Consider the following 26913-nt stretch of genomic DNA (forward strand, 5'->3'; position numbering starts at 1 on the left):
CTAGACAAGATTAGATTCTGTCGTTCCAATATAATTTCAAAACTAAAGGAGTTACCACTAAAGAGCATTGTGTGAACAGAGTGCACATTTCAATACATATGTACGGTACCACCTTAATTTCGTGGCATTGATGGGGCCACGGTGGCTCAGTGGTAGAGCGTTCACCTCTGGTGCTTGGGGTCCTGGGTTCAAAACCTGCTCCCGCCAAATGATCTTTGTGGTGGACAAACACCGTGTGCGTGGGTTTTCTCGGGATCTCCCGTTTCCTCCCACTTTCTTAATTCCACCATTTCATTCATCTCTCTCATAATCACCGTCTCCTTTAGCCTAACCGGCAAAATCGTGGGACCTAAAACTCAAAAATTTCATTTCCTTTTCGTGGCATGGAGTCCTCTTAAGTACGTTGATCGAACTTTCGTTCGGGATAGACATGACGAAGGTTATAGGCGTAACCTGTAATTTGGGCATTATAGTGGAACATTTGTACAAGAAGTGATACCTGTGTGTGAGTGTGTGTGTGTGTGTGTTATTCGTTTCATTATTGTTTTCTCTTCTCACATGCAACGTATGGATGTGTGAATTATAGCACGTTTAGTGGCACGTGACATGGGATTGCAACATTGGGATGGCATTGCTCGTTCGTTCATTCACATGTTAAAGCGACGTTCACCTGAGCGATTCGTTTATAAGTGGCAGGTCGTTAACGGTGACGGATCTGTTGGTAACGATTCTCGGTCTAACAGCAAAATGTCTTTCTTTTTCACCCCAAACAGTTAATTTACTTTCGCCAATTATGGCGCCACATAATGCATCGACGGAAAAGTGTTGATGAAACCTTACATAGTTTGGGCCGTAGAATCCAAATCTGCAATCAAAAATTGGGGTTTCCATTTGAAATTTCAAACTTGACCCCACCCCAGCCCTCAGGGGGTGGGTCTAGAGGGTCGAGTGTGGTTTCATCAGATAGTTTTTTTAATATTACTAAGCACATGTTTTTTGGTTTTTCGATTCGAAGTTAAGTTCTCGATTTATTCCACCGTGTCCAGACTTTTGATTCACTCTGTATATATATATATATATATATATATATATATATATATATATATATATATATATATATATATATATATATATATATATATATATATATATATACTTACCTCATATTTTACATAACTCATTTGAACTAATTACTTCATTTGTTTTCTTTCATGCAAATTAGCGTCACATTTTAGTAAGAGATAGTCTTGTGTTTAGAATGGAGTAAGTATAGACCGTAAAATGATATATTTACTAAGCGCTCTCATACGCGATGATTTAAATTCTGCATGTTAGCAATGATCTTTATAAATTTGTAACAACAAATAATATTAACTACGTAAAATTATGTAACTAAATTTTCTAGAAAAAATAGAACACATTCGTGTCTAAACTTTAGCTGAAAAAAAAATGTCGAGACCATGACCAAAAGCAGAGAACACGTTTTTGCCTTAGAGCCTTATTTTATTTTGTTTTATTTTATTTTTTATTAGCACAAGTAAGTTACAGTTTAAAACTAGTATTGTACCTGGTACTTTTGCTAAACATCCTCGTTGAAAGAACCAACAACAGTGCTAATCGCTTTCGTATAATAGAACGACACGCAATATTAGGCCAGAAACAACTATAAATCATACATTAGTCACGCTGTACGAAGTAAGAACTGTTGTGTTGCTGCATGCACTTTCGTTGAAGCTGTATCCTTAATTTTTAATGACTATAAGTACAGTTTGAATAGGTTAGAATACAACACCCTAATTTAACGAAAATAATACTTTCTTCAGAAGTAGCGTATCCAGGCTGGAATATGTGCTACTGAATATCTTTAAGCTTTAACTTATATCTTACTCTTTTGGAGGTTTAGTTTATAAGACTGAGGGACTTTTAACAACAAAAATAAGAAAGCAAATTCTTTAGGGGAGATTTTGTAGAAAGAAACCAACGAATGATTAATAACAAAAGACTACTAATAAAATCCTTTGTAATAGTAGATTTAACATCATTTTCCGAATAGAGACTATATTGGTATTCTTTTTGTCTCCAAGGAATTACATTAGGATTTTACTTACAGTTCGTTTGTGCATAAATTAACAGCGTTTTAATTTTATCTGACACCAAAATTTACATAAGAAGTCTTGAGAATACCTCAGAGTAGAAAATTTGAATATTCATGAGTAGTCATTTTTAAAATGTCGAAGCGTTAGGGATAATAAAGTTAAATAAAGAGGGAGGAAATACAGAAGAAGCATTTATATTTCGTAGTCTTATTTCCTTAAAAAGAAAGTTCTTTCACTTTTTAAACTTAGATAATGTAAGACACCTTGAATAGCTTTTCTTTTGTTAAACATGAATTCAATCCGGTGGTGTAGTATGGAATGAAATATGGAAAATGAGAAACTGCAATTTTTATATCATTTGTGAAGTTGAAAGTTATAATATTTTTTACTCCGATATTTTCCCAATTTTCGTAATTCATTTCATTACCAGTTTTATCGGAAGACAAAAGGCTGTTGCGCACATACGTGTGTGTGTTAGTTTTAAATTTTAGCACTTTGACTACTACTGTGATTACCTTGACAGGTTAAAGGTATCTAAATGAATAACCTTCTAAGGACTTAAAGGAATGAAGGGTATCCATTAATGATTGCTTTGACAATACTAAAGTAGAAGTCCTAGTAATTTCCTCATATAATGGTTTGGGCGTTTTTGAATTCATAATACTTATCCCATAATCGACATGCCAAAAGCGTACAAGATAGATCATGTCAGTCGTATCAAAAGATACATTCTAGTGCCAATTTAAAAGAGATCAAACGCAAGAAAATCTTAGCATACGAGAAATCTTAGGTTTCTTTAATCTTGACATTATGAATAAGGTGACAGGTATCCATATTTATAGTCTTGTCAGTCTTGTGCACATACAGCTGAAAACAATATGCGTTAAATGAAATTCGTATTCGTATTCTTGAAGAATATTGTAATTATATTCAATTTCAAAACAACGGGAGACAAGAAAAATAGTAATAATAACTAAGCATTAATCACATACACTATGTATTCCAAAAGTGATTAAACGTACAGAATACACTAAAGTGTGTATACTTATGTCTATCGCTAACTCTAAACCGTCTGTAATTGAAGTGTCTCTCCTTCCCCTTGAACTATTCAGATAGTTAATTACTTAAAAAGTAACTTAAATGGCTTCAATTGCTCTAATAGAAAATTATCATCTCTCCTCCCACAGATAATTGCCTATCAGTATACATACTATGGAGTAATATAATATACATCGTTGAATACAATTTCGTTTCAAATTTACCTTGATGAGTAATAATAAAACAAAATGTCATATGATATGAAAAACATCAAGGAGTAATTACCGATTTATCCCCTTCTATGTCCAAACAGATTTCTAGAAAATAAAAAAATAAGTCAACTGAACAATCTTATTTTAGTTTTGCATTTCCGATTTTAAGATAAATTTAGCTTTGTTATTTAAACATTATGAATAACAGGTTGTGAGGCAAGCCATTTTAATGATTTTGAATACCTGTGACACTTTTGTCTTTCTTTTTAACCCATTGATTTATATAGAGAATTACTATCCTCACTTTCTTGAAATGAATGAGAATTTTAATAGGACTCATTTACCTTTCTTCAAATCTATCTCAATATTATTCCTTATTTCCGTAAATATTAAATGTTAGTACATGTAATGTTAATATTACATAAAGTTTAATTTAAGTAATATTTATCTTCTATATATAAAGCGCTACAGTGAAATTTAGAGCTGTGTCGGTGGTAGTTCACTGCAAGAAGGGCCACTCCTACCGCATTGGTCTAAATGGAGTAGCCAGACGAAGAGTGTTCTGGGAGAAGGCTGCAGTTCTCCAGTAGCCAAGTTGGGGGAAATCATAGTGATTGGTACGGCAACTTGGACATTAGTCCCAGGCGTGGTCAGAGTGACTTTAACGGCTGGGATAGTGCGGAGTAGAAGGCAACGGGAAACCACCACTCTATTTTCCCTAGTTTGCTGGCAGCAAAAAGAGAAGAAGATAAACATGGAAATCACCAATAGACGGCGGAAGATACCAGATAGACTATGTTATGATTCAGGAAAGGTATCGGAATAGCTTAAAGAACGCGAAGACCCTTCCCGAGGCTGATATTTTCTCTGATCATAATCTTGTGCTGGCCGAAGTAGATATTCAATTAAAAAATGTAGGCAAAAGAAAAGTAGGTAACAAAGTGTTGAATACTGAAAAGTTGAAAAACGAGGAAATAAGAAATCTTTTCGTTGAAAAATTAGAAGAAAAATGTTTAAACGAGGAAACAATAGGCGCAGATAGTAACGCACGGTGGGAACATATTAAACGTTGCTTACAGCAGGCTGGAGAAGAAGCAGGTTACCGCGAGTACAAAACTGCTAAGAAACCATGGATTACAGAGCAGATGTTGCAGAAAATGAGGGAGAGGAAGATGTGGAAACAGGTTGATACAGAAGAGGGCAGAAAGATGTACAGAAAGTTAAATAATGAATTACGAAGAGAAACAGACAGAGCGAGAGAAGAGTTTTACAAAAGAAAATGCGAGGACATAGAAGAATTAGAAAAAGTTGGGAAATATGAGGAAATGTACAAGGAGGTGAAATCTATGGAATTTCGGAGGAAACAAGGGGGTATTATGATGGCAGTAGAAAATAAGAATGGGAAGGTAGTCAGCGAGAGAAATGGGGTCATAGGAAAGTGGAAAGAATACGTTGAAGACTTATATGAGAGTAGGGATAGACCGTGCAGCCTAAATGTTGAAGTAGAAAATGAAGTAGGAGAGGATGATAAAGGGTTTAGTATTCTTCGGGATGAGTTTGAAAAGGCCATATCCGAGATTAGGAATGAAAAGGCAACCGGAATAGATAACATACCAATCGAATTCATTAAAAATATAGGAGACAAGGGAAAGAAAGAATTGTTCCTACTATGCAATGAAAAATATGAAACAGGAGAATGGCCAAAATACTTTCTGAAAACGATCATGATGCCGATGGCTAAGAAATAGAACCCAAAGAGATGTGAGGATTATAGAACTGTTAGTCTCATATCTCATGCACCTAAAATTTTGCTCCGAATACTGAACAGAAGGTTATATAAAAGAACAAATAAAGAAGTTAAGGAGGAGCAATTCGGGTTCAGAAGAGGCAAGGACACAGGAGATGCAATTGGATTATTAAGGGCGATTGGTGAAAGATTTATAGAAAAAGGGAAAGAGGTGTATGTTATATTTATTGATCCAAAAAATGCTTTTGACCGCGTGAATTGGAAATTGTTGTTGGGAGTTCTAACGAAGATAGGGTTGGGATTGAAAGATAGAAGACTCATAAGAAACTTATACATGAACCAACAAGTAAGTGTTAGGATAGGGGAAGAACTGATGGAAGAGAGTGCAATTGGAAGGGGAGTTCGACAAGGATGCTGCCTCTCGCCAACATTATTTAATGTCTGTCTAGAAGAGATAGTGAAAAACAGCCTATATGATGATGATGACATTTCGGTAGGAGGTAGAATGATTAGATACATAAGATTTGCAGACGATATGGCGCTTCTTGCAGAATCTGAAAAGAAAATCAATAAAATGTTAGAAAAAATGAGAAAGGGCTTTGAAGAATATGGGATGAAAATAAATGTTAGACAAAAGCCATGGTGATTGGAACGAAGGGGTCTGTGTCAAATATAAAAGTAGGAGGGGAGAAAATAGAACAAATGAATAGTTTTCGATATGTGGGCAGTATTTTTAGTAATAACATGAAGTGCGAACGTGAAATAAAAGCAAGGATAGGAATGGCGAAAGAAGCCTTTAGGAAGAAGAAAAGTCTGTTTTGTGGGACCTTGAATAAAGAGTTGAGAAAAAGACTCATAAAATGCTACGTGTGGAGTGCTGTACTGTATGGGGCGGAAACGTGGACATTACGTAAAGGTGATGAAAATCGACTGGAAGTCTTCGAAATGTGGGTGTGGAGAAGAATGGAAAGAATTAGTTGGGCCGAGCGGAAAACGAATGAGAGTGTGTTAGAAATGGTGGGTGAGAAAAGAACACTTCTAGATATTATTAGGAAGAGGAAGAGAAACTGGTTGGAACATTGCTTAAGAAGAGATTGTATCATGAGGGATGTCCTAGAGGGTATGGTGGCGGGAAAGAGAGGGAGGGGACGAAGGAGGCTACAATTAGTGGATGATATAAAAACAGAAAGATCATACGCGAAGACGAAGAAGATAGCGGAGGACCGTGGAGCATGGAAGCTTCTCAGCTGCGGCAAATGACCTGCCAATAAAGGCAGAATACCTATGATGATGATGATGATCATATATAAAGTGAATTCATTTTGAAAAGGCAATGATTATTTAACTAATAAATCAGAAAAAATCCATTATTTAAATTCTAGTTCAGTGTAAAGTGAAGAGAAAAATGATTCTCTGTAAAAATCAATGTGTTAGAAATAAGGATGAGCTGCGTACATAACTGAGTTAATAACAAAACTTTAATTCTGTTAAAATTGTACCCACACTTTTTGGTAAAGAAAATCCGTTTACACTCATGTTCAACTCACGCACACACTCATGTATATCCACCTATGTTATCTAATTATTTAATTTCCCCTATAATGATTAACAATCAACAATAACTACAATTAGAAAGGAACAAAGAGACTAGTTTTTATTGGAATTATTAAGGAGGAACGAACAATCAAGTTGTTTTGAACCTCTATTACTTAAAGACACCAATCCGAAATTAGACTGGTAGAATTTAGAAAGAACACTGGAAACCCTCAGTTAGGCGTATAGTTCACTTGATTATGCAGAATACTAGACCTCTCAATTTAAAAACAGGAACGAAGAATATTATTCTTTCCGTATGAGCTTCCGTCCGAACGAAAGTATTGTGCAATAAACTAACATTTTCTCCCTTAATCATTTGGTAGATATGAAGATACTGAATTAGGTATTTCGAATGATCAAAAACTTATGTAGTTGAAAGTTTAGAAACTGTTTCAGAACAACACAATTTTATGAACCAATTTAATGAGACCTAAATTATGAGATTACACAATAAGTCTTTTAGTTTTATATTGTCTATATAGCACAAAAGCCTTTTTTGTTGATTCGTGTAAGCGTGCGTGTGAAAAACTTTTTTTTACAGGTATTTGATTATGTTCTCGTATCATAAATTTATAATATGTGGCAGTTATTAAGTTATAAATAAGCTTTCAAGTGGGATTAACTTTTTCTGTTGAAAATATAATATAAATGGCTACCAAGAAATCCACTTGCGCATTATGTAAAAGCAACATACAGCTTATACTATGTTAACACTATCATGAGTAAATTGCACACAGAATGAATTATGTACATACAAACTGCGTATAGCCCTTTAAAAAGACGAGGAAAAATGACTACAGAGATTTGCCTTCATAAGAATTAAAATATGAAGATTAATTCAGCTTTCTGGTTAGCATTAAATCTGTTTTCAGCTTAATGCCTCATGAAATACAGAAAAAAGCTATTAATGTTGACTACTAAAGGTGCAAAACACAGAAGACATAGCTGTTTATTATGTATGGAAATCGATCACATTACCCTTACATTTAAGATCAAAAAGTAAAGGCTAAAGAAGATTAATGTTGATCGATTGATTGTTTGGAACAGTACAATTTAATGTACACGATTCCAATGATATTGTAAAGATAACGCTCAACATTTTCACGTCGTCGGCTTATAGAGAGGGCAATGTTATCGGTCTATGCTTCGGTCGGCTTTAGCCAATGGGTTCCTCTAGTAGTTATTTGGCAGAGACTGAGCCACATTTGGATGATAATGCAAGGAGACATTAAATGTGATAGACACTTTACCGAGACACTTAGGTAGATAGACACTTAACTGATATTGTCATAATATTTGCGTCTACGTTCAGCACTGTATTAGTGAAGATGCATTAGATACATACGTTTTGCTTCATTTCAGATTTTGAAATTTGCGGGAAGTAAATATGCTTCCGTCCGAAGTCAAATATGAATCACTTACACTTACCCTAATATTTAAACGACTATGGAGTATGTGAATAACAGAAAGAGGAATGAAAATGCGAGAAAATAATACAGATAACTTAATAGACAAAAACTGAAATGGAACGGAAACACGGAGCCACTCATTCCGTTTCTATCTCCCACAAAACCCAGAATACGTGACTAGTGTGCTATTCTGCAAACCAGACAATGCGACCTCAATGTATCTACACAGAAAATCTCTTTATTTATTCCAATACCGCACATTACAGATAACATCAAGAATTACAAAGTTAAAACATTAGTGATTATGGAATAGATGATAAATGAAATTGAATGATGATAATAAAAATAAGCTTATAGAAATAAGTAGTGGAGAAGCATCAGTAATACGATAGGGGATAATATATAAAGTATGCTACGAATTTGTTTTAGGATTACATGAGACCTCCGTTCTGTCGGAGATGAATGTTATGTTATGTTAGCAATATGTTATCATTCTACTTTGGAGATTTAGTATTCAAATTCACTTGATGTTAAGAGCAAAAAGAAATCGTCTAAAGAGTATGACTTTTTCTCACGAAGAGATTACTTATGGGTAATTAATTAGTTTTCCAGAATTATCTGCAGGAGGCTCTCATTAAATTCCTTGTTTAAATCATTTATTTCTAATAGCTCTTTAAACTAAAGATATACATCTAATACAAAATTACACTTAAAAAAGACGTCTAACACTCTATAAGAGAGCCTTTATTAAAGAGCTAAACAAAGTACGATCTACACATTTCATTATAAACAAATCAATACATTAAAATGCACATTGTATTTTTGACTACTCAGTTTAAACATGATGTGAAAACAAATTTTCATGTTAATTACCTTCTAACATACTTTTATACAGGGTGTTTCAAAACAACAGAGACAACGTTTGGGAGTTGATTCTTAACACCAAAATAAGACGAAAAGTACAGACAAATTTGGGTGTGCAAGTGCTTCCTTTCGGAGTTATAGGCTGCTGAAAACATGAAAAAAATGAAATTTAAAGGTCCATAGCACCAATATTATGGAACTAACCGTAGTCGGGTCAAGATTTTATTTAGGAACTAGTGTGTGCTCTATCCAAATATCCATGTTTCAGAATCCTACGGTACTTCCTCAACAGTGTTTATAGACGTTGTTGGTGAGTACTTCAAATTATATGCACGTAGCCAAACTGCCTCTATAAAAGTTGTTGCGTGGGGAAAGCAGGACTCTGAAACATGTATTTTTGGATAGTGCACATATTAGTTCCTAAGTGAAATCTTGACCTGATTTACAGTAGGTCCCACAGTTGTGGAGCTATGGACCTTTAAAGTTCATTTTTCCATGTTTTTGGCAGCCTATAACTCTGGAAGGAAGTATTTCTGCACTCAGGTTGGTCTATATTTTTCGTCTTATCTTGATGTTAGGAATTATCTCCCAAAAGTTGTCGGTGTTATTTTGAAACACCCTGTATAGTACACTGATATAAAGGAACATATATTGAAAAAGAATGAAAGAATATCAATGTAATGTGAAGTTTATATCGTGCCTAGTAAGTATTATTAGATTCTGTGGTACGTCCATTCACGTGCTCAGAACAAAAATCGATTAAAATGCAGAACGGTATTAAACATGTGACTCCTCAGAACTATTATGCTAAGAATTATTTCTTATTGAACTATTATGCTGAGTATATATATTATTTGATTCAGTAAAATTATTCATTTCACTGCATATTGCATTTACGCTTATCAAATTTGTAAACATATCGTATTGTAAAGTACTCAAAATGCTAACATGTAGTTTGTAAATTTATTTTGTTTATTGTAAAACAAGGAAGCGATAATCAAACTAATTGTTTAGGAAAATAACAAGAGATAACGTAGGCATCACGTCACAGCTATAGAAAATTTTCCTATACGGAAATAACAAAATAATACATTTCCTAAGGAGACCTGAGCTAAGCTTTACGCTACAACCAGGGAGCGTTCGAATCCCGGAAAGGAATTGTGCTGGTTGAGTACAGATAGTGGACTCGGGAGTTAAGATCGCATAGTGGAAAGACATTGATTGGAGATCATCAAAGCTGAACTACCAGTGAGTATTACATCTATTTTCGATGTTGGATAGTTAAAATGGTTAAGTTTCTGTGCCATTACTTAGAAGTAGTGAAATGAGTCCCTTTTAATTCTTGAATAACATGAAGTTGGAGGAAATCATTCACATACCATTAACATAAAGAATTATAGTAGGTGTAGAAGGCTTAATTGTTGGATAAACGTTTTATGTGTCATCATAGGGCTGTATCGAAGAACAATCTGGGGTTATGTGTAAATCTGTTTCTGAAGAAATATATTTTACAGATTGAATATGTGTACTTGAAACATTATTGGTAGTTAATTTAATTTTAAACAGTTTGTATATTATAAGTGACAAAATTATTAAAATGATTACTAAGATAGTAATTATAGGGATAACGAAAGTATAATATGATTGCATTGTGGAGCGTACCTAGAAAGTCAAAAGGAAACAATATTTCAGAAACTGAAATTGTTACTTGGTTATTCTCCTTTGAAATATGCTTAGCATAATTTTAATAATAACCTAACATTCTTTCTTTCTTTCTATTTCTTTTCTTTTTCTTTTTTTTTTTTTGGAATTAACTAGTTTGTAACTAGTTTGTTTGAAGGATGCGTTGCATATCTATTGTTTAGTTAATTTACTGTGAAATAACTGTACTTGAAATATTGCTTTGCAAAAATTATATTCATAGCTTACTTTCAATTTGTAGCACACGTTAGTATTTTCATAATCAGCGTATTTTTTGTTAAATTTGTATCAAATGTACATCTACAGCTTGCTGCTAATTTACAGAGGAAAATGACTCATAGGCTTTCTGTAATGATACAATCAGAGATTAGAAATAATTGTATTCACACAAAAAGGCCATAATACTGAAATCACATTCCATCAAAAAGTAACATGAAGTCAGACTTGTCTATTATTGTCATTATTAAGTACAGTAACTCCTTTCTATACTTGTTTTGTTCGTTAAGAAATATAATTTTGTTTTTCAGAAAACCTAAAAAAATCTATGATGTGGAAAGAAACCATCAGAATACCTCAATATGAGGACAAGAAATTCAACAGCAATCGTTCATACTCCACTATATTTAAACTTTAAGTTATATCATTATCTATTTCTTTCTTTGTTTCATGTTTTCTTTGAGGAGCCTTCGAACGAGAACTTTTTTTCTACATTCATTTCCTAATTGAGGGATATAATCTACTATCTCAAGATCCTTTAATTGTTCATAATTTTATATTTTATGATTAGTATATATTACGGAGTGTCGTGTTACACAACTTTTTCATTCATCGTGGGTGAAATAACTTTATTATTATAATAACGTAAAGACAAAGTTTCGTAATATTGAAATATGAAAATTATTATAATAAAATATAATATGATTGAAACTATAAAATTTTCTTATTATGGTAAAATATAGTTGAAAATCAATACTTAGAATATTTAGGAATAAGATTAATTTTCAATGTTACTATGTTCAATTTTAATGTATCGTTTAATAGTTCCAATACCTATATATTAACAGCTGTTATTGTCATTATACCTATATATATATTATACCTATATATTAACAGCTGTTATTGTCATTATACTAGCTTGTCTTTAGATTAGTACTGTGCTATAATTTGAGAACAATTGTTAAGTCCGACACCCTGTTGTATTTTTTACAACGTGAGCTATAAAATCATTGGTATGCAATTTTATTTTGACAATTATAATTCCAAAGTTTACGGATTATAATATTTTCCTCTTTTGTTTGAAGAGATGGGTGTGATTCCGTATATGTATGATGTTAGTAAAATTATTGGCATTACAGTTCAATAAATAAACTTTGTATAGTTAATGTTATCGAAATAGAATTATTATATTTCTAACTTCTCAGTTTCAAATTTGCACGTTTCCACTTTAAGGCTTAGGTGCCGAAAATTAACCTTACTATATAATCAATCAACCTTGTAAGTTTGCTCAAAATCGTCCGAAGCTCTAAGATAAAATCTGCCCTGTATTCTTTTATGATTTGATTTTCTGATTTTCTATTTAGTCAAACGAAAGTATCAAAACAAAATTTAAGAAACTCTGAAAATCTGAAAACCTCTTACTTTCAGTTTAAATATACCAGTACCTGCATTTGCTTGTTTAAATGATTGTTTATTTTGCTATCAAAGTATGTAACGGTTTCTTTTACATTTTTAATATACTATACTTTTATAAAAAAGATGTGAAGTAAGATCATTAATATAGTATACTGTACAACGACCTGCCTTTCATGTGCCTTTTGAAATTCGACTTTCTGTTCGATATTCGCAGAATTTATAAGACGATTAACATTTTCACTGTAAATATCCATTGGCTATTTTACCTAAAGAGCTTTATGCTTGTTGAAATAACATTTAATAGATATACGTATTACTGTGGTGTCCGTCCGAGAATCTGACACAGAAGGGCTTTATGAAAAGAGACTTATGCAGTAGTTGCTATGCAATAACTTATTTCTTCACATTTGAGATCATATTCTGTATTACTTGACGTTTGTATTAAGTTATATATATATATATATATATATATATATATATATATATATATATATATATATATATATATATATATATATATATATATATATATATATATCGGGTGTTGCAAAATAAGTGTTACAACTCTTGGGAGGTGACTCCTACCACTGAGACAAGAAAAAAAGTTCTCTTGAACTTTCGCCTATTGGACATAGTTTCAGATCTACAAGGTGCCGAAAGCGTGGGAAAATGACTTTCGGACGCCAATAGTTCGGAAACTATCCAACATAAAGAGGGCGGGTAAAAAATTCACTGAAGAAGTCATACCTGCTGTATTGAATTTTGCATGTTTCACAATCCTACCATACACGCGCAAGGGATTCCCCAAAGGAACGTAGGGAGTCCCGGATAATCTGCCAAATGAAAATTGGTCTAAATGGATATGAATTGATAGGGTTTATACCAGGTAAGAATAATTCGTTTGTATTAAGTCGATATCTGAAACAAATACAAAATGGCGGACACCTTCATGCAAGTTGTGTGTGGTTGCATAATCGCCAGGTACGGATGCTGGCCAACAGTGAAGTTCTGAGTATTAAGTGTAGCAAATTTGTACTCAAATGCTCTAGAAAGACATCTGGAGTGTCAGTTGAGCACAACAGATGAAGCAAGGTGATTCACATGTGTGGAAACGCTTAACGAAAAATGCCCAGAAATGAACTCATACTTAGTAAACGTGAGTTCAAAGCGTCGGAAATGTTAGGATTAGCGTCAAGAACATGAAAGCCATTGCCGATTCACCAATAATATTCTCTCAAACCGAAGCAATATGATGTGCACGTTTGCATACCAATAAGGATGCAACAACTGAGACCAAGTTGAAATTGTGCAAGGGGACTCACTAAGAAACTGGGTAAACTAAATGAATGTGTATAGTGGGATCGCATGATTGATATTGAAATGTGGTTAATGTGTGTGTTGATATCGACATGTAGCTAATGGACAAATGTGAACATGTTCCACTACTGCTGGGACACCGTCCCACGTGGGAAAAATAGGAAATTAACTACTCGGGTCTTGATGCTGAGGCCGTGGGCTGCCAGTAGGATTGGAAACTGCGACCACGCGAGCGAAAGCGAGCACTCTAGCCCTGATGCTCGAGGGAGCCTGACTTTCTCTGTATTCATTTCTTTAAGAAGTACCCACTTTGTTGGCAAGCGCTCTTGTACAGCCTCCCGACATGCTTGTGTGTTTCATTTTGTTACTCTTACTGCACAGTTGTAAACAATCAGAGGTTTAAGACGTTTCTTCCTATTTCTCATGTCGTATTATTTTCCATATGTATGGTGTTCCAGCTGTAGTGTTACATGCGCCAAATTGGTTCATTTTCGTCTTTGTCTTGGCATGTGCACTGTATGTAAGATACACATTTCTGGAGGTATTTTCCTATATTTCGAGTACGTCATAAGTCCCAGAAGACGTGGGACATGATACAAGTTTGTTATTTTCACGCTCTTTCAGAATTTGAACCACGGATTAAGAGATTTCTTTTCATATGTCTTGACTGTGGGACAATGTCCCAAACAAAGAGGGACATTGATACAATCGTGTTGTAGTTACGTTCTACCAAAAAGTGCACCAGATGTAATAGCAGAATGTACAACTTTATTTTCCTAGTTTTCGCACGTGAGACGGTGCCCCAGAAGTAGTGGAACATGTTCACATTTGTCCATTAGCTACATGTCGATATCAACACACACATTAACCACATTTCAATATCAATCATGCGATCCCACTATACACATTCATTTAGTTTACCCAGTTTCTTAGTGAGTCCCCTTGCACAATTTCAACTTGGTCTCAGTTGTTGCATCCTTATTGGTATGCAAACGTGCACATCATATTGCTTCGGTTTGAGGGAATATTATTGGTGAATCGGCAATGGCTTTCATGTTCTTGACGCTAATCCTAACATTTCCGACGCTTTGAACTCACGTTTACTTAGTATGAGTTCATTTCTGGGCATTTTTCGTTAAGCGTTCCACACATGTGAATCACCCTTCTTCATCTGTTGTTCCCTACCGACATTCCAGATGTGTTTCTAGAGCATTTGAGAACAAGTTCGCTACACTTAATACTCAGAACGTTACTGTTGGCCAGCATCCGTACCTGGCGATTATGCAACCACACACAACTTGCATGAAGGTGTCCGCCATTTTGTATTTGTTCCAGATATCGACTTAATACAAACGAATTATTCTTACCTGGTATAAACCCTATCGCTTCATATCCATTTAGACCAATTTTCATTTGGTAGATTATCCGGGACTCCCTACGTTCCTTTGGGGAATCCCTTGCGCGTGCATGGTAGGATTGTGAAACATGCAAAATTCAATACAGCAGGTATGACTTCTTCAGTGAATTTTTTACCCGCCCTCTTTATGTTGAATAGTTTCCGAACTATTGGCGTCCGAAAGTCATTTTCCCACGCTTTCGGCACCTTGTAGATCTGAAACTATGTCCAATAGTCGAAAGTTCAAGAGAACTTTTTTTCTTGTCTCAGTGGTAGGAGTCACCTCCCAAGAGTTGTAACACTTATTTTGCAACACCCGATATATATATAAAAGAGCATTTTAATTACGTCTAAAAATTCTCAAGGGTAGTTTCCAATAAATTTCGTAATGCTATAAAAATAGTTTGTTAAAGATAAGTTGAAATGCTGAATATCTTTCTTTGATCCATATTTCCTTATGAAATTTTAATTACTTCACTTAAAGTTACTTATATAATTTAACTTTGGAAACTTAATATCGAACTGAACTCATTCCATACCTTTTCTTAAACGGCATTCACACATAGTAACTGACTACATGACCTTGCTTATTAGAATGCCTTTTATTCGATAATAGCTACAAAATATCTTTGGTTGTGTACTTTAAAGTTCTTTCGCTGCTTATCTCATCAAATTTAAATTTCTTCCTTGACTTTTATTTTACATTAATATGAACCACAATTCCAGCTCCTTGTGGCTATATGGCTATACCACGCGTTTTCGCCACGAGAAACCCGAATTCGATTTCCAAAGGAACCCATATGATTCGGATCCCATTTTAACCTGTATGTCCCGTCTTAATTATTCTCACAGCTGAACGGGATACTAAACTGTAACTCAATTAACCAACCACCTTCAAATCTAAGTTTTACGTGATTTAATTGGACGCAGAAATTTCGAGAACATTTAAGCTCTACAGAGGAAGTCGACTCTCGACAGATATTGCCTCACAATGATCAGCTTAACGACTTTGGCTGCTTGACTACACCACACTGATTAATCAGTAGTTTATGCCTTTTTCAATATAAATTTGCAGTTACCAAATTTACTTGTTTGTAAATCAATAACGTATCGGGTTCTTACTTCTAAATTTCATTTCTAGTGTCCTATAATTATTTTCTCAAAACTTTATTTCTACATTTTCTATGTGTTAAGTAACTCGTATTTACAAAACTATATATTAGAACATGTTATTTTAGCTTAAGTATTATGTAATAAATGTTCAACTTAAATAATCTACCGTAATGTACTTGTTATATTTTAATACTATAGCAAATATCTTAATTTCATATAAGCACTGACAGGTTATTTTCTTTGTTGATTGCTAATACTTCATATTTACTTAATTACGAATATACATAAATATGAGCCAGAAATCAGAAATGAAAAATGAAATCCATATCATTAATTCGAAATAATGAACTCTGATTTTAAATGGAGAAAATAGACTTGTTTACAAAATCAGAATTAGTGCCTTGACCGAAGAAAGAAAATGAAATAAATTCTCCTATTCCGCGAATAACTAATTGTCAATTATACAGTCACAATTTGTTGTTCGTTACGTCGCTGCAATAGCTTCATTAGGTAAGAGTGTCCAATTATTAAACACACAAAGTAAAATTTACATTGTGATTAAACTAGCAAATTTTGTTATGTAACAATTCTTGGCATTTGTTTTCTTTCCTCTTTGTATCGTAAGTGGCATAATATACGTGGTTGGGAAATGCACTAGTTCATTTGTACGACTGCGAAGAAAACGATGCCAATTTTCTATTGTTTTCCACGAGGATTACGGATACCGAGAGGTCGCAGTAAGAAATGTAGAGTAGAAAGCAAAACTACTATAAAATATTAACTTATTATATAGAGTTTTAGATGGAAGTCTTTCGAGAAAGATACTTAGAAACCAGATTGACTTGTCTCAGAAAAGAGTCCATTGGTAATCTTCTGTTTTTGCTGAGATATTCTGTAGATTTGTGAACACATACAATTGCTTGGTTGTAACAAAGATGCTCGTTATTCTTGATCACCAAATAAGTAACAGTATTTCCGAATAAGAAGTCACAAATAAGAAATATTTCTTCAGGGAGTTCCAGGAATGATTGATTTAGTCAGTAGTCGGTGATATATTTTGTTTTCTATTAATTATACTTTCATATCGATACCAGTAATATCTATTGTTCTGTTTCAATGAGCAATTAAAATTACCAATTACAGAAGATGAAAACATGTTGATTTCAGACGAGGTAATTTTACTAGACTTCCTCCAAACTAGGAATATTTGAAGGTCATAACATAGTTACCACCCATTCTATTATATTTTCTAGGCGTAAAATATGAATTTATTTCTTTGTGATAAATTGCTAACTGCATAGAAGTAATAACTCCCGATATATGGAAGAAAACTGAATCGTAAAGGAGATTAAAGCGAAAAGTTTGTTATATTAATTTTTGGTTACTTTACACTTTAGATTCTTTCATTTGTACACGAAAAATCTGAATGGCTGAGTTATCGTGGTTTCGTTGTTTCTTAACACTAAAAATAAAAAAAGAAAAATGAGTTTTGTAGAGGTCTTGACTAATAAACGATCAAATTACGTATTGATGGACACATATTTAAACTGAGCAATATTTGTAGACCTATGCAAAGTATAGATCTAATTCTTTTCATTTAATTTTTCCATTATAAAAATTGTGAAAAGAAAAAAGCAAAGTTCACAGAATGGTAAATATCTTTTTTCTCTCTAAAACCAACATTATACACGTCATATACATTACTGTTTGTGAAAATTGCAACACCAAGAACAAGTGTATGAAGTCGTATTTTTAAGACTGACTAGTTACATGAGCATACAGAAATGATTACCATTTTAGAACTATATGGCACTCAGTGTTATGTAATTATACTCCATGTTATTAAAACAATAAGGACTAACACTGATTTCAGGTCATGACATTGTTCCAAACAGGCGTTGGATATAATCCTGAGAAAATGCGTATCACTCTATTTTCTAAGAGAATGTCAATACATCAATATTATTTGCCAGAAAACAGTAATAAATAAGACGCCGGCTCACCATACTCACATACATTTAATGATAAATGTCATGCGTACGTGTAAGGCAGGGAACTAATATAAACTGTTGTTCTTGAAAAACATTTTCTCATTCCGGAATACACATGGCTGTGCATGTCTCTGCTAAAATGTGGCGACGGAGTTATCAGAAGGAAGAGTATCATATCTTCTTTGGGGATTCACTGATATGATGGTGATTGTTAAGTTAGACCTCCATATGCTGAAGACTAGACCACAAGTTGTACCAAATGGTGTCTAACTAAATCACACAGCTATTTGTTCGACAATGTAATCTGGCAGATCGTTCTGGCCACGATAGAGCGTAATGCAAATGCGACCGTAACTATAGCATAGGTTAAGGCAAGCTTGTTTCAAAACCGACCGCCCATACTTCATTATATCAGTGAGGGTATTACGAAACCGTTGTAGCCTGATACTTGCTTTGATAACTGATTGAAAGATATGCGAACAGCCAGCTTAGCATTCAGCATATGCTATTGTGCTATCGATAGAGAAAGTCTACATCTATTACCGTGCTCCTGCGTCCAAGTAGTACCGTGGATGAGAGGGCCGTCCATGGCAGATCGACCTGCTGCAGTAATAACTTTGCTATGTTAGTGGTCACTTTTCGGTATTTCAACAACATTACCTCTTTTGAACTTTCTTTGACATGAATGAGTGAATGTAGGGCTTTCTTACACTTTACTCTTAACATGTCTGTGTTTCAGTGTTTGAGTACTGCATAAACTGTCCTCTCGTAATACTACTCCGTACGTGCTGAGTTTATGAATGCTGCTTTCCGCTCTGAAATAGTTGTCGTTCAAACAGTGCACACATCCTGCAGTGAAAATCTTGTGAGTTTGAATGGATTTACGTCATTCGTTCTTGCTATTGAAATTTTTATAAACAACTGTGTGTATATGAAAAAGTATTTTAAACAATTGCTCTGTCTGTTATAGATATCCAACTTTACTGTCTAATAAACGGTATTGGTTGACCCTTTTTACTTGTAGAGCTAATTTATTTTTGTGAATCTTACTGATTTATCTCTTACTCTGTTATTTTTCCGAAAACAGGTTCTATCTAATTTGCTTCAAATAGCTAAATTGAACACTAAACTATTAGACCAGGAATAGATTAATTAGCATATTTCCAAGTCCTTCAAATAGTGTACAGTAACTCAGAATGGGAATCGAATAAACGGTAAGCTAGAGAGCTGAAATGAAATAATAATATTATTATTGAGGAATTGGATTCATTTACGTAATACTAAAAGTACAAACATTGAGTATTAGTGGTAATATTACCCACAAATTTGCTTAGGAACGGTAATGAATATTCCTCCTATATTAGTAGGCTCCTTGATATGATTTAGATATTGTTAGACTCATAACGGGGGAAAGTATGTTATGCTTTAAAGTTCTTAGTATATAAAGAGAAAAAATATCGATATTTAACAATAGAAGAGATTGGGTGCGGTGGTTCGGAATAATTTGTACTGCTGATGAAATTCTTAAGTGCTATAACAAACTTGTATTTAATATAATTTTGAGTTTGTTTTACATTCCTATGCAATAGCGTTTGTAAACGACATGATTATACAGCAATAAAATTTGAAATTGCAATTGACACGAATTCGTTGAGGAAGGCTGCGGGCAATAGAAATGTTCTTAACTCTTTAGTGAAACAATAGGTCTAGGGGAGAGAACAGCAGTAAGCTAATATGAGAAAAGAAAGATCAAACTCAATTTTATATGAATGTTGACAAATTTCCGGATATGAAGTATTTATTTCAGGAGTTCTGCTACAAGCACTGGTATATGCAGTTAGTAACAAATGTTTCTTCTTGTTGATAATAGAACGTAATGGAATTAAAGTCACACGTTGAATACAATTGAAGTACATACGGAAACGATGTGTTACAATTACCTCATTTTTTACTTCTTAAGATAAAAAAATAGATCAGAATGGCGCTTACACTTAATCTTTTCTCTCTTGTGTTCTGACTGCTATTAAAAGAAAATTGGAGGCGAACGCTAATTAGAGCAACTAACAGAAGGCTTGGACATTTCTGAAAAGAATGTGAGAGCAATGAGGAAGACAGGGAGAGAGAGAACAAAAAGAGCAATTATTTCCCAGTGGCAACACTAGAAAAAGACAAAGTGCGAGTCGGAAAAGGGAACCAATTTAAAAATGGCAAGGCAAGAAGAAAATGGAATTCTTGGTTTACATAGCGAAGTAGAGGGCCAGTAATTCTTTGTATTGCTAACGACGGCTACTTAAACTATACTGGCTACGTTACATTTCATTTAATCTTTTCTTTCTTTTCATTTTCTTTTATGAAAGTAATTTACATTTATAAATGAAATTTTCATAAAAAAGATTATTTTACATTTTCTAATAAGAGATATTTCACGTGTTACTTAATGGATCTGAACTATCATCTAGTCAGTTTGTTTGCATGCTTATTTTGGTGTGTGCGGTCTCGGATTCTACTCCTACGGACGCTAAATATGTATTATTTAATGTTGACTAAATCTGAGCCAACTGGATCTATTAGTAAGTGAACTTCAGAGAAGGCAGACGTATTCTTCCTTTGAGTAAATGCACGCTCCACGAATTCTCCAATAGAGCGTGAAAACCTGTCTGGTCATAACCCTTATAAAAATTGAGCACTACAGTATATTATAATTAATATTCATTATATAGTTGACATATAGCTAAGACCGCCGCAGTAGTCTTGCATTCCAAAAGCACCAATTCTGGTTCGAAGCACATGCGAGTACAGGATCCGTTCGGAAATTAATAAGACTGGCGCCACTGTCACACTTAGATGCATTTGATGGAAAATCGGATGGTAGAGAAAGAAGGAGACAACCCTCGGTGGTGCGTGCAACGGTGGCGCGTTAACGGCTAGAAAGAAGTAAGAATAAGCGTATAATCTATAAACCAACTCTACAGAAGTGCGTCACGGAAATAATGGCACGTTTTGCATAAAACTCGGTAAATCATGGTCGGAGACTGTGGGAAATATTATATACAATCTACGTCAAAAGTGAATGTCCGAGATTTATTTGGTACAAGTCCTTGAAAAACCGACGAGAAAACGTGGAGGAAAATAGCGATCGTGGTCCCTGTTACGATAAAAGATTAAGAAAATATGGATCGTGGTATAGTTATTTGTTGGATACTGACCGACGCTTGAATTCCTGTTTTATAGGAGAGGAATTGAGCGTCAGGAAGGGAACAGTTCATTAGATTATAACCGATATCTTGCAGATGAAATAAAGTGTGTGCAAAAATTGTCCCCAAGTTTAGAGTCAAAAGGCACAGAACCGTATAGCTTGGACCTCTCATCCTGCGATTATTTCATATTCTAGAGGTTGAAAATAGACTTGAAAGGATGTCGTTTTGCGATCGTGGAGAACATTTAAAAGGCCGTGACATGCAACCTAAATACCATTCCAAAAACAGAATTCCAGCACCGTTAAGCAGATCTCATCGCGTCATTAGAGTAGAGCCTTATTTTGAGCACTTACAAGTGTATTAGTATTGTCAATAAAAGTGTGTTTTCTAGAACGATTCTTATTACTTCCCGGGCAAACCCTCTACTAGGCATTGTCTTTCCCACCTCCGTGTTGCATAACGACTGAAAATACTTTAAAAATGTTAATACAAGATTTACTTATAAATTTTGCAATATTGTGATACAATATACCACTTTTTATTGCCATGCAATGGAAGAAGGCTAATGTTGAAGTACAAACCTTCACGTTGAACTGTTTGTAGCCACTTTCCTGGCAATTCCTTGATTTCACGTCGATACTGCATCTTGTCCTTAGAGGTTAAGAAGTCAGTCACTGTTGTTTCCACTTCCTGTAGTCAGTGAAGCATCGCGATTTCAGGAAGTACGCCATGGGTTACAAGCGACAGTTGTCCGGAGGAATAAGTTCAGGCTTTATGCCGAGTGTAGCGTCATTTTTATTTCACCAAGTTTTTGAATATTTTGTTGCATTTTACAAGCGGCATGTGATTGTCCATTTATCCTGTTGCAGCAGAGTACGATTTCGATTCATCAATGCAGGATATTTTTGGCGTAGTACAGAATATATCCGCTACACCTGTTCAAAATAATTTATTTACGACCGTTAGGAATGAACTCGAAGTGAACTACCTCTCGTAGTCAAAACCCACATAGAGCATGATTTTATGTTCGAAACGGACCTGTTTGACGACCGGTTTTGGAAGTTGGCCGTTGCCAAACAATTGTTTTAGCACATTCAAATTTCGAAAAGAAAAGTACCTTTATCAGCATGTGACAATTCGTTTCAGCAAATGCACATCACACAGATTTTGAGGCACATATCAAATATTCTCTCACCTTGAGAACAATGCGGTAGCTCTTGAAGATTTTCCCGAGTTCATGATTGTAACTTACTACAGTGGACTTTGACATGCCGAGTTGGTTGGACAATTGTGTGCTTGCTTATAGATTTTATTGCAATTGAAACGTGAGCTTCTGTTGTTGAGGAGCATTTCAAGAGGTTCGTTAGTAATTGCAATACCTATCAGTTCTGCGCTCAAGTGATGTGAAGTTAATTCAGTATTATCATTTATTTCTCGTATTCTCCTTTAGCCTAAAAGTCACAATTATGAGATATAAGACTGAAGAACTAATATACAATTTAAGATTGGAATAAAATGCAATTTATAATGTTGCAATGTTCTGCTTACATTAGAGTTCAGAATTACCGAAGAATGCACTAAGAAGAATTAGTATAGTTTTGGATTTTTATACTTGTAAAATCATACAGAATCGAATTTAATATTCATGGAAAATGGATTGAGATTTTGGTAACTTTTCTACTTAGTTACTCAATACAAAATAAGCACAATAATTTCAGGTAATTTAATAGCATTAAAGAGATTCGAAATGTTCGGTATTTGCATATATTTATCAAGAGTGCCCATGTACTGCAACGTGTAATCTTGTGATTTCCAAGCGACTGCCCTATTTTATGTTAGTATGTGTATTGCCTTGTTTTATGAGTATTGACTTATTGTGAGTAGTGAGTGAATGAGACGGTGTAGTATAAATTCCCGTATGCCATACGAGAAATTGGTGGTACAATATGGGAAATCTCTTCAGTTTTAAACAGAGTAGATTGTTAGTGGTGGTTAGTTGCAACAAGTATATCTAAGTCTGTCAATGTGTTATTTTTATCGAGAACAATAGTGTATAAAACCATGACATATATAGATGTTGTAATAAGAGATTGAGGCAATAATGGAATCAAATTCAGTCTAGCTGAGAGTAATTGCCGAAAATTGAAGAGGGTTTTTACAAAGAAGCATAGAGTTAATGCGGCATAATTGACTAGGAAATTCAATCAGCATTTTGAAATCCTACTTCTACAATCACAGAAATTCTTCGTAGCTAAGCGGTTAGCGAACGCGACTTTAGCGTGGAAGACCCTGGTTTGATTCCCGGCGTGAGCTCATGTGTTTCGGATCATACATTAAACTATAGGTCCACATCTCATACAGCATCGCTGTTGAACGGGACGCTAAACTGAAAATCAAATCAAATCCAATTTCTACAATCACAGTCCAGTATGAGCTGCGTATTTAACATCTTTAATTGGATTGCAATTTCAATCCTCCTATCACCGTCACCAACGAATTATCGTGAAAAAACATGTTGCAGAGAACAGAAAACAAGGAATGCTTGGGATTAGAAGAGAGTAATATGGTTAGGTAAGTAACTTCACTCTTCTCTCCAATAACAATTCGGGTTCAGACGTTCAAAAAGCGTGTGTACACCAGACTACCTACTATATGACGTTCAAAATTTAGGCTTTTCTGTCCTAGTGAAAATCCCAATTTTATCGTATTCTGTTGGACCTATCATTATTCTCAAGGGACAAATTACTGCAAGTGATTATGTTGACCAGGTGCATTGTACGGCTCAAATGCTTTTCTTGAACAACGATGCATTTTTTTAGTGACAATACATGCTTGAAATTTCTATTCAGTACTGAATATCCATCAACTACTATCAATTACTACTTTAGATCGCTGGTTAAGTAAATTCATTGATTAAAATTGAATTTCAACCATGAAAGAGTTACTAATTTTGTTTATTTGAATGTTTGAATAACTTTTTAAGACTCTCAACTCAAAATTTCAGGGTGAAATTTATTATTAAATTGCAATTTTCTTACATTTAATTCTTCGATTCCGATGAAAATATAATAATATACTTGTCTTTGTTTGTTTGCTTTAACGAGAAGTTTTGACAGTTCATATATGTTTGTTTTCACATTAAATGAATTATTTTCTTTAATTTTTTTATTACTGTAAGTTTTGTTATCAAATCACAGAATTTCGCAAGAAGGAAAGACGAAAAAGAGAAGAGAGAAGTATTATATAGACCACAACTGTTCACAAATCACACAATTAAAAAAAAGAGCTGGAAATAAAAACACGAACGAAAAAAAAAAAGAATTGAGATTGTAGTAGTACTATCTGAACTTGCGTTTCCATTTCTGTAATTAAATTTCAGTCTGGCATTGAGATGTTTAATTCGCTTAATTGCTACACAAAGTACATGGCTGGAGGAAGAAAGAAAGAAAGAAAGATAAGAGAGAGAGAGAGAGAGAGAGAGAGAGAGAGAGAGAGGATAAACCTTCCCAGAGTAATTTGTTCCATCTTGTGAAATCACAGATGGTTGTTTCATGCAATTACAATGAAGGGAAACACACACACATATATATATATATATATATATATATATATATATATATATATATATATATAAAGTTCTTTTTCTTTTACCATAAAGAGCTGTACTATACGGCTAGGATTTATTTCTTTCCGCTGCTATGATTTCTTTTTCTTAAAAGAAACTAAAATTAGGGTGATTCTCTTCTGTGTCATAAAATATAATACAGTTTTCAAAGAGAACTAATATAATTTTATGATTTACTTGAACCATTTCTAAAAGTTTATATTCTTAACTTGTAGGGTACCAACAATTATTCATTTCTTAACATTGGAAAAATATATTTTGTTGAATTATTTACCGGAATAATATGTTGCAACTCGTGTTTGAAGTTAACAAGCCACTGCATCAATTTATTTCAGGGATACAATTTTAAAATGATGTTTCGGGTAAAGATTCCTTTTCTTTCACTCCTTGAATTCAGTATATTTATAAAAGAAATTAGTTTGTTGTAGACATACATTATATTGAAGTTTCTTTAATTCAGTTTAATTGATATGTAGGCACAAAACATTTTCGTCAAAGGGAATTTCTAAAATCACATTTCAAAGTTCTGCTATTGAATTAAACGAATTACATAGTTTGTTCATATAAATTAATGAAATTACTTTTGGAATTAAAGTATGTTCTTCTGTGTATATATTTCATAAACTTGTACCAAAAAGAATAGAACAAAGAAATGATTTTAGTCAAGAACGTAATTGACTAAATCACGAAATAATTTTCTTATCTGAACCAATATTCTATTTCATACAATTTACATATATGTTATTCACTTGTAAAATATTATCTTTTTTACTGAAGTGTTAAGTATTCAGTGTACAGTTATTTTGTTCACAGGATAAATCAGAACATTGAGAACAGTAGGAATAAAAAATGTTGAAATTGTAAAATAAATAAATACAATGAATATTTGACGTGAGAATTACGAGATTGAAATTTCAATTTTTGATAAAGACTGTGTTTCAAATATCTGTTAGTCCAACCATTTATTAATATGTGCAAAGAACTAAGGGACTAGTACGCTCAAGATATAAAATCTAATCCATTCACCTGGAAAGGAGTTCAGTTTACTGATGACAAAAATCGAAAATCTTTCTAATATTTATTCAAATATCGTAAGTAAAATTTTCATAAAGAAGAAGTGCATGATCTATTTAAACAACATTCTGATATTTTACTGGATCATACCAACCAAGAAAATGAACGAATTAACCAATATATATTGCTTATTTTTATCAATACTTTTGAGCAGTTAGTCTGCCGTTTTTAAAATAATATTGCCATTTGAAATATCACTTCGTCAAAAGTTATACCTTCCTCTTTAGAAGTGGCCTTTTCGTAACGTTGATACGATAGTGAAATCTTGAAAACATCTATGCAGAACCGGCTAAATTCCTGGCGGCGGAATTACACTAACTGAGTCTACGGAAGCTTGTCCGATGGCACGAAAATTGCTGATAACTTAATGGCAACTATGAAGCAAATGAACAAGTACCCTTATAGAACCATCAATAAAATTGTGACCCTATTCTTTAGTTCATTGTAATAATTAATCAGCCTTCGCATTTAACTCGTATTACTATTACTACTACTACTACTACACTTTTAATGATAATACCGAGACAAATATGGATCGTTTAAATGCCGAGCGGCCTAAATTCAAAATTGAAATTTTCCATGTAAGAAATTTGGAATTCAAAACCCCACGAACAATTGATATTTCTACTATATTGGGAACCAAAACTTCTATGTAGTTTTGGCTTTGTTTTACTGTTTACAAAAATCTTTTAGAATGAGAATGCATCTATAGTTATTTCATTTCTTACATTTTTTAAGTTAGGCTACTTGGTGTCCAAGCAATCCATATGAAAGTGCTCTTTTGTGACTGAGTGGCTAGACGTGCGAGTACATGCTCACTCTTACATACATGAGTGTAATTCCGACTTCGTTTTCAAGTGGGATACTTGCTGGTGGGGTACAAACCCAAGTAGCGGTTTGAATTC

The 26913-nt window shown here is 33.8% G+C and overlaps 1 protein-coding gene across 9 annotated transcripts in view; it reads right to left on the minus strand.

Moving 5' to 3' along the window:
• LOC145678450 (neuronal acetylcholine receptor subunit alpha-7-like) overlaps positions 1–26913 on the minus strand; it is an 829132-nt gene that overhangs the window by 348914 nt on the left and 453305 nt on the right. The window lies entirely within an intron of this gene.

Source organism: Thermobia domestica, chromosome 2, assembly GCF_964235325.1.
Source record: "Thermobia domestica chromosome 2, izTheDome1.hap1.1, whole genome shotgun sequence".
Taxonomy (NCBI): domain Eukaryota; kingdom Metazoa; phylum Arthropoda; class Insecta; order Zygentoma; family Lepismatidae; genus Thermobia; species Thermobia domestica.